Source organism: Ovis canadensis, chromosome 3 (genome assembly GCF_042477335.2).
Source record: "Ovis canadensis isolate MfBH-ARS-UI-01 breed Bighorn chromosome 3, ARS-UI_OviCan_v2, whole genome shotgun sequence".
Taxonomy (NCBI): domain Eukaryota; kingdom Metazoa; phylum Chordata; class Mammalia; order Artiodactyla; family Bovidae; genus Ovis; species Ovis canadensis.
The window spans coordinates 82,991,261-83,005,681 of NC_091247.1; the positions used below are offsets into that span (position 1 = coordinate 82,991,261).

Consider the following 14,421-nt stretch of genomic DNA (forward strand, 5'->3'; position numbering starts at 1 on the left):
AGTGCGGGAGACCTGGGTTCGATCCCTGGCTTGAGAAGATCCCCTGGAGGATGGCATGGCAACCCACTCCAGTATTCTTGGCTAGAGAATTGCCATGGACAGAGGAGCAGGAGCCTGGTGAGCTACAGTCCATGTGGTCGCAAAGAGTCAGACAGGAATGAGCAACTAAGCACAGCATATGTATATACACATGGATAAATATATACATAGTTCATAGTTGATATTTGAATGACAGGCTTTGCCCAGTGTGCAATGGCTGCAAATAGCAGGCTCCTTGGTAGTGTATGCAACCTGTTGCCTGTACAGGCTGCCCTAAGGGACCTTGGAGACAACTCTTCCTAGTGGGCATTCATGACTGGCCTGCTGTTTCCCAATCTAGACTCCAGACAGGTATGCGCGGTGCCTTTGGAAAGCCTCAGGGCACAGTGGCCAGGGTCCACATTGGCCAAGCCATAATCTCCATCCGCACCAAGCTGCAGAACAAGGAACATGTGATTGAAGCCCTCCGCCGGGCCAAGTTCAAGTTCCCTGGCCGCCAGAAGATCCACATCTCTAAGAAGTGGGGATTTACCAAATTCAACGCGGATGAATTTGAGAACATGGTGGCAGAAAAGCGACTCATCCCAGATGGCTGTGGGGTCAAATACATCCCTAATCGTGGTCCCCTGGACAAATGGCGGGCCCTGCACTCATGAGCATCAGCGCTGTCCCCTCCTTAATCATGCTCACCAATAAATGCTATTTCCTGTCCAAAAGAAAAAAAAAAAGAATGACAGGCTTTGGTATTTATGTATTTATTAAGTCAAGATAACTTACTGAGCATGAGGTTTTAATCTGTACATGTAAACAGATGTATATATTCATTCCTGTGTGTAGTTAATGTGACATTATGTTACATTTGGGGGAATGGATATATTTTGTTGAAGTAGCAACTATTAAACAACTGCACTATCCTATAATCCTAGTTTTACATTTGGAGAACTTGAGACAACAGTTATTTATGTACGTGCATGCGTGCTGTTGCTTCCGTTGTGTCCAGCCTGTTTGTGACCCTATGGACCATAGTCTGCCAGGGTCCTCTGTCCATGGGATTCTGGATACTGGAATGGGTTGCCATGCCCTCCTTTCAGGGGTTCTTCCCAACCCAGGAATCAAACCTGTGCCTCTTACGCCTACCTGCAAGGACAGACGGGCTCTTTACCTCTAGGGTCAACAGTTGCGTATGTACCGTCATACTCAAATAACTTTTCTCTTTTTCATAACTGAAAAACAGGAGGTAATTAGAATCAGTTGTTGTGAAACAGGAAATTAAAACCTATTCTAAGTAAGTGGAGTATTTACAAATTATTGGGAAGAAACTAAGTTGTAAATATTCTGCTTAATTACATGTTTTGACAATTTTCAGTTGAACACTCAGTTTTCTGGGGATACCACCAGGATAGTTATGCCAGAAATTTTATGCTTCCTCTTGATGAGACAAAATTGTCAGCTGGATTTAATTTTATTTTTTGCAGTTCAAAATTATTCTCCATAAGAGCCTTGTTACCTTTCCTTTGTACCACAGAGTAGAAAATTCTGAAAAAATATATATGTACCTGTATAAAGTGTATAAAATATATATGTACCTGTATAAAATATATATGTACCTGTATAAAGTGTTGTATGTCTCCTTCCTATGTATGGATTCAGGTCCACATCAAAATATCAATTTCTTTCCAGGATACAGTAAATTGCACAATCTTAATGTCCTCCTGAATTTTATTTTTTAATTCATCTTTGCATGTGTGTGATATGTTGGTTAATCACAGACCACTTTCTTTGGAGATATTTGTCAGCCTTTAATTCCTCATTAGATAGCAGACTTAATCAGTCCTGAGCATGAACTCAGGTTCTAAACTGGGTACTTTCCCCTGAGCATTGCATTATATTTACATACCAAGATTTCAGTGCTTATACCTGGGGATTCTGCCTGTGTACCAGGGAAGTACTCTCAAACCTTGAAACAGATGAGTCCATCCATCGTCTCAGCCAAGGTGTTCTTAAATTTATTGGCAATGCAACACTTCTCACCTTGAGAAATCAACAAACATGTAAAGTCTCAAAAATTTATTCTTTGGTTCCTATACCCAGGCACCAACCGTTCATTGTATAAAACTATTTGCCACTCTTACTTTCCTGATTTCCACTTAACTTCAGCTCTCCTGTCCTCTGGTTAGTGTGTTTACATATAACGTTTCTTGGAAAAAATATCCAGTCTCTCTTTCAGATACACTCTTCTTCTACCTGCTTCTCTCCCCATAATGGTATCTGTGTGTAAAATGCGGGAAGGAAGTCGTGAAACTTAGGTGACACCAAGGAAAACTGGAGTCAGCATCTCCCCCTACTGTCCGGATGATGTGCCTTGTCCTGCTGGCATTTGCAGCTTATTTGGGACTGCCATAACTTACAGTCTTTTTTTTTTTTTCCCAGCTTTCTGTACTTTTCACCAGCCTGTGGCTAGCTGTTCTGCTCTTAACCTTTCTTATGGAGTACTACACTTTGCCACAGAGTCCCATCCAGGCCTGAGATTTGCCAGAGTATCCACACCACAGGGGAAGCCAGGACTCCTCAAAACCAGGGCTTTTCTTTACCTGACCATGCTGGGCTGCCATGTAAATTTGTTCCCCAGGTTAGTGACGTTTTTCTGAGGCTCAAGACAGGAAGTAAGTTTCGTGCTCTACTCTATCATGAGTATTTATCTAAGCTTTACCCTCCCCTATCTAGATTTGGCCCAGAGAGTGAAAAATCAGAGCATCAGTCCCATCAGTCCCAGAGTCAGAAAAAGAGTAAGATTTTCATTCCTCACAATCATATCTATCTACCAGTAAGCACCAAGAACTCTTGCTGAGTAGGAATATCTTTTTAATCTATATGGATGTGAAGCAAGTAGATAAATGTATTTGGAAACTCCTCTCAAGGCCATTGAGTCCATTGTAAAGTTATTATCTAAAATATAAGTGGCAAGGCAAAACTATTTTAACATGAAGTGTTAAAAGAAAATAAATTTGTCTTGCCACTTATATTTTCAAAAAAATTCACATTTTTAGCTTCTGGTTTTAAATCAATAATGTTAGCTTCTCCCTCCATTGTTTCACTCTTGGTTCTTCCATTATCAAGTACCTGGAGGAGGTGGGTCTATACAAGAAGGTTTTTTTGTCACCATTAGGACAGCCAAAGTCACAACAGCAAATGAAGTCAGAGGGAGGTCCAAATTGGAGATAAGGGGTGGCATAGCTGTTTAAGTCAATCTTCATTTTTAAATTCAGATATATTAAGATAGAATTCACATACCATACAATTCTCCCATTTAAAATATACAATCTTTCAATGTTTTTTCTTGCATATTGAGAGGTTTGAACAAATATCATCACTGTCACTTTTAGAACATTTCATCACCTAAAAGAGAAAGTTCATGCCCTTCAGCTGTCACTCCTTATCACCTCTTCTCCCTTTCCCCAGGCTTAAGCAGTAACCCACCTTCTGTCTCTATGGATTTCCCTATTCCAAACTTTCATATGAGTGGAATCATATTATGACTAGTTTCTTTTTTCAAGGTTCATCCAAGTTGTAACATTTAGCAAGTACATCATTCCTTTTTTGGCCAAATATTATTCCATTTTATGGATATGTCATATTTTGTTTATTCATTTGTCTGTTGATAGACATTTGCATCGTTGCTACCTTTTGGCTATCGTAAATGATGCAGCTATAAACGTTGGCATACTTGTTGCTGGAAACAGAGATACAAACAGATGTTCTAGATATATATCTAGGAGTGAAGTTGATGGATATGATAACTCTGCTTAACTTTTTCAGGAATATCCAAACTGCTTTCTACAGTGTCTATGATATTTTACACACCTGCCAAAAGTGTGCAAGAATTCCAGTTTCCCCAAAGCCTCACCACCATTTGTTGTTTTCTATTTTCTTATAATAGCCATACTAATAGCTGTGAAATAGTATCACATTATGACCTAAATTTGCATTTCCCTAGTGATACTGAGCATCTTTTCATGTACTTATGAATCATTTTTATATCTTTGGAGAAATATTTTCAAGTCCTTAGCCTGTCATTTAATTGGGTTTATGTTTTCTTTGTTGTTGTTGATTTGTAGCAGCTCATTATATATTCTTGATATTAATCTCTTACCGAGTATATGATTTGCAAAAATCATGTTTATAGTTTTAATTCTTAAATTTAGGCCTTTGTCAATTCTGTTAATACTTAAAAATGGTGTGAACTTCATTGTTTTGCATCTGCATATCCATTTATTCTAATACCATTTGTTGAAAAGACTATTACTTCCAGTAAATAGTCTTGGTCCCCTTGTTGAAAGTAAGTTTATCTTAGAAGTGGGGATCTGCTTTTTGTCTAAATCAAATTGTGTATTGCTATTTGTATAAGAGAAGAATAGCTTCAAGAAAAACATCTTCATGGATATTCTAAGTGTTGACTGGTGATTGGATTATAACCAATAGGAAAATCAGTGGTAAAACCATTTTTAGAAAAACAATTCTAACCATTTATTTGGTGACTCATTACAGAAGTTAATTCTGTAGAAGCTGTTGACAATTAGGTATGGACAGAATGAAGATTTGTGCTTCTGACTGTTTTTTCCAAATTCTGTTTTTCCCAAAGCCAAAAAATGAGAATGTCTGAAAACTAACAGTAATGTGATCACAATCAAAGCTTTGACCCTCAAACAGGGAATATCATGCCTCAGAGTGTATAAGCAGCTCATGTGTAGTTTCTACTGACCATGAAATTACAACACAGAACAGATCTTTGTCAGCAATGTCACAACTGCTTTAAAGGTGAAGGTCATAATACAACATACAAGGTGACGAATTACTGAAACCCTTTTGATAAAGATACTCCAGAGTACTTTACAAAGATCTGAATACTCATCAAAATGTTGCTATATTCAAATTAGAACCAATAAGGAAAGTTTAAATATGTTACCTAATAATTTCTAGAACCACTTATTATATATTAATACAATTTAATTTGTGTGAATTATATAGTACAGGCATCACTTTTTTCTTTTACGTATTTCAAATTCTTTAACTATAATTTACAGCAAGGTGAAGTATGAGTTTTATTCTCCTTAATCAGAGAATCAGGTAAGTAAACTTAACTACTCTGCTCTGTGGAATAATTACGAGCCTTTGAGTGAGAGAGAGAGAGAGAGAGAGAGTGTGTGTGTGTGTATGTGTGTGTGTGTGTGTGTGTGTGTTTATATGGATGTGATCATGTGCCAAGAAAAACTCAGAAACAAGTAATTAGGTTGGAAACTGCTACTCCTAATGAAGAGTCAAATATTTATTAAGAAAACTTAATGAGTTTTAAAACTAGTATACATTATTTAGACACAACATGGACACAGTTAATAGCTTAAATACTTCTAATTAGCATTAATAAATGTATTTACTGAAAATCTGCAGAAATAATACTCCTGCCTCCTGTTGGATGAAGTAACCACATCATTAATCTTAATATCAGTGCTCTCCCACTAGTATGTAGTACTCGTAGTTAATAATAAGAAAAGCAGTACTGCTACCAAAGTGTCTTCCCACATTAATATGGAAACACTAATTGTTGCCTAGCTCCTAAAATAGTGTGAAAAGAAAAATCATGTGTTCATTTTTTTCTGTTTTTCTGAAAGAATGCCTAGTGACAATTCTCAGCAAGAACTGAATAAACTAAAGTCAAGATAACTACTCAATTATTAAAAAGTCTACATTCTGAAATATTCTTTCAGCACTGTTATGAAGAAATAATTATTTCCTGTGCTCTATGTCTGAGGTGAACCTTCACACTTTCCCAGCTCTGACATAAAGCCTGTGGCTTCTGATATGAATGCCAACAGTCTTAACAATGAGTTCAAGCTTTGACATTTTAACTGGTCTTCTTTATTTCTCTCCAGATATTAGAGTTTAGGAACAAAGAAAGTTGAGGTGAGGTGAGCAGATGAGAGAAATTGGGTGGCAAACTAGGCTGGCCAACTTAGACCATATTAGTCTTCCTTGCAGTTAGTCATGACCAAATGATCAAGATATGGACAATGAAATATTAAAGAAAATTTCTGGTAGGCCTTCTGAAAAGCTTTTGTAAAAGGAATGAATTCAGCTGGCATGCAATTTTCTATCTTTCTGCCTTCACTTTGCCTACTTGTTCCAGGGAAGTAGACATAATGCCTGCAGGATCATCAGTCATCTTGTAGTCATGAGAACAAAGCCCACGTGCTCAGAATACGGCAGAAGAGAAAATACGAAATTAGATCACGGGCACATGCAGTCATCCCAGAGCTCAGCTCCAAATCTCTTGTTTACTTAAGGAATTAAACTGCTCTCAGTTTAACCAATTAGAGTTTTATGTATCTAAATCTAAATATAAATTAAAATATACAAGAGATAAGGTGCCTGACCCCAGTATATTTAGAGAATTTAGTACACAGGTCTTTAGAGTAAATCCCACTATCATCTTTGTTTTGGTCTGAAAGTCAAAAATTGCTTTATCTGTTAGTTTTGAGACTTAAAAAATCTTATTATACCTACTTGTCAATAAAGGCCCCAAGCCGAGGAATAAAACTGTGAAGAAAAACAGCAAATTTAGAACCTGAGTATTGAGGAGGACTATGAAGGCAACTGCCCTCTGCTATGGTAAAGTCCCTTAAAGCCAAAGCATAATGTTCTGGCGCATGTGGGTGTATGATGTAACTGGGAAACAGAAACAAACGTTGATTTGTTTTCTTGTGACTTTATGAACATACATTTTTAATCAAGGTAAATAATATGAGTACCTCTTTTTCATGGAAAGACCCATCTCTTCCACATTAGATCATTTTTCTAGATTTGGGAGAAGGCATTTTTGTTCCCTTCCTTTGGGATCCACTGCTCCAGTGTCTTTATCCAGAGATTCTAAGTTGATGAGGGGCATAGTACATCACTGCTGCTAAGTTGCTTTAGTCGTGTCCGACTCTGTGCGACCTCATAACGGCAGCTCACCAGGCTCTGCCCTCCCTGGGACTCTCCAGGCAAGAACACTGGAGTGGGTTGCCATTTCCTTCTCCAATGCATGAAAGTAAAAAGTGAAAGTGAAGTTGTTCAGTTGTGTCCGACACTTAGCGACCCCATGGACTGCAGCCCACGAGGTTCCTCCACCCATGGGATTTTCCAGGCAAGAGTACTGGAGTGAGGTGCCATTGCCTTCTCCGATAGTACATCACTAACTTGTCTCGAATCAGCTCACAGGTGAACTCACATGATTTCTTGTAGCATCATAGAAATACCATAGCTCCCAGTACTAATCATCCATTTATAGTCTGAATTTCTGTCTGCATTTCTGATGCCTAGTTCTTCCCATAAAAGCCTGAGCCAGACTTGCCTGTGGGTGTCCAGGGGTCTCTGGTGGAGGTGTGGGTTGGCAGTCAGGGGCACTGAATACAACAGTCCTGGGAGCCAGGGCATGCTGACTTAAGTCCTTTTGAAGAAGGTTGCCATTACCCCTACCATGTTTGGCCTCAGGCCAAACTACAGGGAGGGAACACAGTCCCACCCATCAGCAGAAAACTGGATTCAAGGTTTACTGAGCACAGCCCCACCAACTAGAGCAAAACCCAGTTTATTCCACAGCCAGTCCCTCCCATCAAGAAGCTTCCACAAACCTCTTATCCTCATCCATCAGAGGGCAGACAGAATGAAAACCACAGTTACAGAAAACTAACCAAACTAACCACATGGATCATAGCATTGTCTTACTCAATGAAACTATGAGCCATGTTGTGTAGGGCCACCCAAGACGATGGGTCATGGTGGAGAGTTCTGACAAAATGTGGTCCACTGGAGAAGGGAATGGCAAACCACTTCAGTATGCTTGCCTTGAGAACCCTATGAACAGTATGCAAAGGCAAAAAGATATGACAATGAAAGATGAACTCCCCAGGTTGGTAGGTGCCCAATATGCTACTGGAGAAGAGTGGAGAAATAGCTCCAGAAGGAATGAAGAGGTTAGGCCAAAGCGGAAACAAAGCTCAGTTGTTGATGTGTCTGGTGGTGAAAGTAAAGTTAGATGCTATAAAGAACAATATTGCACAGGAACCTGGAATGTTAGGTCCATGAATCAAGGTAAATTGGAAGTGGTCAAACAGGAGATGGCAAGAGTGAACATCAATATTTTAGGAATCAGTGTACTGAAATGGACCAGAATGGGCAAATTTAATTCAGATGACCGTTATATCTACTACTGTGGGCAAGAATCCCTAGAAGAAAAGGAGTAGCCCTCAAGTCAACAAAAGAGTCTGAAATGCAGTACTTGAGTGCAATCTCAAAAATGACAGAATGATCTCTGTTCATTTCCAAGGCAAACCATTCGGTATGACAGTAATCCAAGTCTATGCCCCAACCACTAATGCAGAAGAAGCTAAACAGATCTGTGAAGACCTACATGACCTTCTAGAACTAACACCCCCCAAAATGTCCTTTTCATCATAGGGGACTGGAATGTAAAAGTAGGAAGTCAAGATATACCTGGAGTAACAGATAAGTTTGATCTTGGAGTACAAAATGAAGCAGGGCAAAGACTAACAGAATTTTGCCAAGAGAACACACCAGTCATAGCAAACATCCTCTCCCAACAACACAAGAGATAACTCTACACGTGGACCTCACCAGATGGTCAATACTGAAATCAGATTGATTATAATCTTTGCAGACAAAGATGGAGAAGCTACATACAGTCAGCAAAAACAAGACTGGGAGCTGACTGTGGCTCATATCATGAACTCCTTATTGCAAAATTCAGACTTAAATTGAAGAAAGTAGGGAAAACCACTAGAGCACTCAGGTATGACATAAATCAATCCCTTACCACTATATAGTGGAAGCGACAAATAGATTCAAGGGATTAGATCTGATAGATGGAGTGCCTGAAGAACTATGGATGGAGGTTCATAACATTGTACAGGAGGTGGTGATTAAAACCATTTCCAAGAAAAAGAAATGCAAAAAGCCAAAATGGTTGTCTGAGGAGGCCTTACTAATTGCTGAGAAAAGAGAAGCCAAAAGCAAAGGAGAAAAGGCAAGATATGTCTGTATTCAGGTCAAGAAGCTACAGTTAGAACCAGGCATGGAATAATGGACTGGTTCAAAATTGGGAAAGAAGTATATTAAGGCTATATATTGTTACCTTGCTTACTTAACTTATATACAGAGAACATCCTGCAAAACATTAGACTGGATTAAGCACAAACTGGAATCAAGATTGCTGGGAGAAATATAAATAACCTCAGATATGCAGAAGCTACCACCCTTATAGCAGAAAGTGAAGAGGAACTAAAGAGCCTCTAAATGAAGGTGAAAACAGGAGAGGGAAAAAAGTTGGCTAAATTCTCTACATTCAAAAAATTAAGATCATGGCATTCAGTTTCATCACTTCATAGCAAATAGATGGGGAAACAATGGAAACAGTGACAGACTTTATTTTATTGGGCTCCAAAATCACTGCAGATGGTGATTACAGCCATGAAATTAAATATGCTTGCTTCTTATGAGAGGTTAACAGGCAGGAAGGCCAGAGGTCTCCAAACGGAGGAAATAGCCTGCAAGTGTCAGACATTTTTATCTCTCTTAAGCGGCAGGAGGAAACAAACTACGATATTTTTTCCTTCTCTATACAAATTTAAAAGGAGGTTTCATAATAACACATATATATGGAATTTAGAAAGATGGTAAGGATAACCCTTTATGCGAGACAGCAAAAGAGACACAGATGAAAAGAACGGACTTTTGGACTCTGTGGGAGAGGGAGAGGGTGGGATGATTTGGGAGAATGGCATTGAAACATGTATACTATCAGGTAAGAAACGAATCACCAGTCTATGTTCAATACAGGATACAAGATGTTTGGGGCTGGTGCACTGGGATGATCCAGAGAGATGATATGGGGTGGGAGGTGGGAGGGGGGTTCAGGGTTGGGAACTCATGTACACCCATGGCTGATTCATGTCAATGTATGGCAAAACCAATACAGTATTGTAAAGCAAAATAAAGTAAAAATTAAAAAAAATAAATAAAAGGAGGTTTCTCTTAAAATACTGTGTTGCCATAATGACACCTGCTTTCACCTGAAATTAACTATTCTCAAACCTTGAGTTAACCAATGCATTTTTCCGATGGAAATGTTTGTCTTAAGCTATGTTAATGTACTATGCATTTACACCAGACTCTGTCTTCAAGTCGGTTCTGCCTAATGGCTCAGAACCTACTTGACAAACCAGTATGTTATACTCAGATATTGTTCCCCTAATCTATGTAAATGAAACTATGTGTATGGTAATCTGCCCTTCTACAAGATTCAAGTTAATCATTTTATGGCCCAGCCTGAATTGTCTGGTGTCAAAATTATCCCAAAATGTATCTTATGACTGAGGGGCCTAGTGCCATTCTGAGTTTTAAGACATTCCTTTCTTTCATTAACAGACTGAAAAGCTGGACTGGAAGAAACACAGGCTGGAATCAAGATTGCCGGGAGAAATATCAATAACCTCAGATATGCAGATGACACCACCCTTATAGCAGAAAGTGGAGAGGAGCTAAAAAGCCTCTTGATGAAAGTGAAAGAGAAGAGTGAAAAAGTTGGCTTAAAGCTCAACATTCAGAAAACGAAGATCATGGCATCCGGTCCCATCACTTCATGGGAAATAGATGGGGAAACAGTAGAAACAGTGTCAGACTTTATTTTTTTGGGCTCCAAAATCACTGCAGATGGTGATTGCAGCCATGAAATTAAAAGACGCTTACTCCTTGGAAGAAAAGTTATGACCAACCTAGATAGTACATTGAAAAGCAGAGACATTACTTTGCTGACTAAGGTCCATCTAGTCAAGGCTATGGTTTTTCCTGTGGTCATGTATGAATGTGAGAGTTGGACTGTGAAGAAGGCTGAGCGCTGAAGAATTGATGCTTTTGAACTGTGGTGTTGGAGAAGACTCTTGAGAGTCCCTTGGACTACAGGGAGATCTAACTAGTCCATTCTGAAGGAGATCAGCCCTGGGGTTTCTTTGGAAGGAATGATGCTAAAGCTGAAGCTCCAGTACTTTGGCCACCTTATGAGAAGAGTTGACTCATTGGAAAAGACTCTGATGCTGGGAGGGATTGGGGGCAGGAGGAGAAGGGGATGACAGAGGATGAGATGGCTGGATGGCATCACGGACTCGATGGACGTGAGTCTGAGTGAACTCCGGGAGATGGTGATGGACAGGGAGGCCTGGCGTGCTGCAATTCATGGGGTTGCAAAGAGTCAGACACGACTGAGCGACTGAACTGAACTAAATGAGTGACTATATAACATCCAGCTGAAGACTAGCAGGGGGTACTCTTTCTGCCCCCTTCTGATGCCTATGTCAGAAGCTTTCTCTACCTCCTTTATACTTTAATAAAACTTTATTACACAAAAGCTCTGAGTGATCAAGCCTCATCTCTGGCCCCGGATTGAATTATTCTCCTCTGGATGCCAAGAATCCTGGCGTCTTTTCATTCAGCAACAACCTTTCACTTGGAAAAAAAGCTATGACAAAACTGGACAGAATATTAAAAAGCAGAGACATTGCTTTGCTGACAAAGTTCTATCTAGTCACAGCTATGGTTTTTCCAGTAGCCATTTATGGATATAGACCATAAAGAAGCCTGAGCATCGGAGAATTGATGCTTTTGAACTGCGGTGCTGGAGAAGACTTTTGAGAGTCCCTTGGACTGCAAGGAGATCAAACCAGTCAATCCTAAAGGAAATCAGTGTTGAATATTCATTAGAAGAACTGATGTTGAAGTTGAAGCTCCAATACTTTGGCTACCTGATATGAGAGCTGACTCATTAGAAAAGACCCTAATGCTGGGAAAGATTGAGGGCAGGAGGAGAAGGGGACAAGAGAGGATGAGATGGTTGAATGGCGTCACCGACTCAATGGACATGAGTTGAGCCAGCTCCGGGAGATAGTGAAGGACAGGGAAGCCTGGCATGCTGTAGTACACGGGATTGCAGAGTTGGACATGACTGAGGGACTGAACAGCAACAAGTTCTGTCAAGTTGTAAAAGGAAGAAAACAAACTAGAACCATGATTTTCAACCATGTTTGAACATTAGAATTGTTCTTTTAAAAAATGATGCTTGAACCCTCAGTCTTACCTATAAATCAAAATACTGATGCCCTCTCTTTAATTCTGTATATGTTTTCCAGGTGATTTTCATAAGCAGTTGAGGTCAAGAACCACTGAGTCAGAAGCTAGAAAGGTAGTTACGGAAATTCTTGGCCCTGGACTAGAGATATGGGCACAAATAATTAGGGCTTTTGGAATGTTAGGCCACTTACTTTTTAATGGATGTTACTTGCTGCTTAAAAATCATGCAAGGTATGCCCATTGCTTGTAAGGCAAATTTCTAGGCCTGATTTTCCAGCCTCTTCATTTCCCCCACAGACAGTTTATGATCCAGCCAGTTCACATTGTCTCTTGTCTTATGCACCTCCCTTCCTGACTGTTAGCTCCCAGAGAGCATGAACTGTGGCTTCTCATCTCTGTAGACCTAAGGATAGCCCAATGCCAGACACAAATAAGGGACTAAAAAAATAAGCCCAGAATTGTGTGTGTTTGTGTGACCATCTCACTTGGTCCATAAGCCAATATGAAATGAGGCTCACATGTTTTCATGGATAAAGATTTACTCCTTCAATATTTATTGTGACATTATCATAAAGCTGACATTGTGCTAAGACCTGAGGACATCCTATAAAGCAGGTGTGAGCTGCCTTAGAGGAACTCATGTTTCAGTGTGTGTCATTTACAAATACTGAAAAGCATACAAGTGAAGTGAAGTTGCTCAGTTGTGCCCGACTCTTTGTGACCCCATGGACGGTAGCCCACAACTCTCCTCCATCCATAGGATTTTCCAGGCAAGAGTACTGGAGTGGGGTGCCATTTCCTTCTCCAGGGGATCTTCCTGACCCAGGGATTGAACCTGGGTCTTCCACATTGCAGGCAGACACTTTACCATCTGAATCGCCAGGGAAAGCATGCAAAGAGGTGAGAAAAACACGCTTTGGTTCAGTGTGAGAAACAGTAAATACAGACATTAGATTAAGTATTATTAACTATTATTATTTATGTTTAATTATCATGCAATACATTAATAAAAATATTGTTAAACACATGTCAGATTGTAAGAGCAACACACACCTACATGTTCTTAGGATTTCACTCCCAATATATCAATAGCTGTTTGCCGACAAATTGCTAACTACTTGTTTCTGGGGAAGCTTCATAATTCATGTGAAATTTCATCCCTTACTTAAGAAAGGATATTTCAGAGAGGTTAAATAAATAAGATAAATGAAGTATCATAGGGAGAGAGATACAGGAATTAATGAATTAAATAATGTGGGCATAAAGAAGATGGATTTGGAAAGATTGGGAATGGATGGAGGGAGTTATATTAATACATAAATGTATATGTACATGTGAACTCCACACTACTGTATTTAAAGTAGATAACCAACAAGGACCTACAGTATAGCCCAGGAAACTCTGCTCAATATTCTGTAATAACATAAAAGGGAAAAGAATTTGCAAAAGAAGAGATAAGCATGTATAATTAAATCACTTTCCTGTATGCTTGAAAGTAACACAATATTGTTAATCAACTATACTCCAATAGAAAATAAAATAAAAGCATATTTCAACTTTCATTGTATTAAAAGGTACCCCTTGTACTATTTTAAAAAGACATATTAAAGGAAAATGTTTTTCTCCAATCATTAATTACTCATTTTTCCTTCTTTCTAACCAATATGTATGTGATAACCAGAGCTTACAATGATGTTGACTCTAAGTTATGGGAAAGGGTGGTTAAATATAGAACTAAAATATTAAAACAGATTTAAGAGATGTAGTTCAACATCAGGATTTCTTTGATGAGAAACGTATCTCTTTCAATATAGAATATGTTTTACTTTTCAAAGTTATGTCAAATTGTGCAACTCTTTAGGTTTTACATATCATGAATCAAAGTTCTGGAATAAAAGGGGAGTGTAGAGTGAAAAGAACCCTGGGCACCAGAAGCAGAAGAGGACAATCCAAAGACAAATGGACTTTTCTGGACAAAGATCAGGTCCCGGCCTGGAGGGAGAGCTGACCTCCCACAGTATAGCCATGGCTACATCAGCCGCTTGCTGCACTTTTGCAGATCAAAATGGTGAGCCAAATGCCCTGTAATGAACTGCCCCAAGCTACCACTCTGTGCCCTCTCAAGACTGATTTTGATTGAAATGAATTTCTTCAAAAAGGAAAATAGCAATGCCTAAGGCAAACATCTTTGTCACTAGTATTGACAGT

The 14,421-nt window shown here is 39.2% G+C and overlaps 1 non-coding gene across 1 annotated transcript; it reads left to right on the top strand.

The window, feature by feature from the left end:
- The first annotated feature begins 202 nt into the window (after positions 1-202).
- Positions 203-334, top strand: LOC138438464 (small nucleolar RNA SNORA70). Its single transcript, XR_011256392.1, has one exon. It is a non-coding gene; the product is annotated as a small nucleolar RNA SNORA70 (small nucleolar RNA).
- The last annotated feature ends 14,087 nt before the right edge of the window (positions 335-14,421 follow it).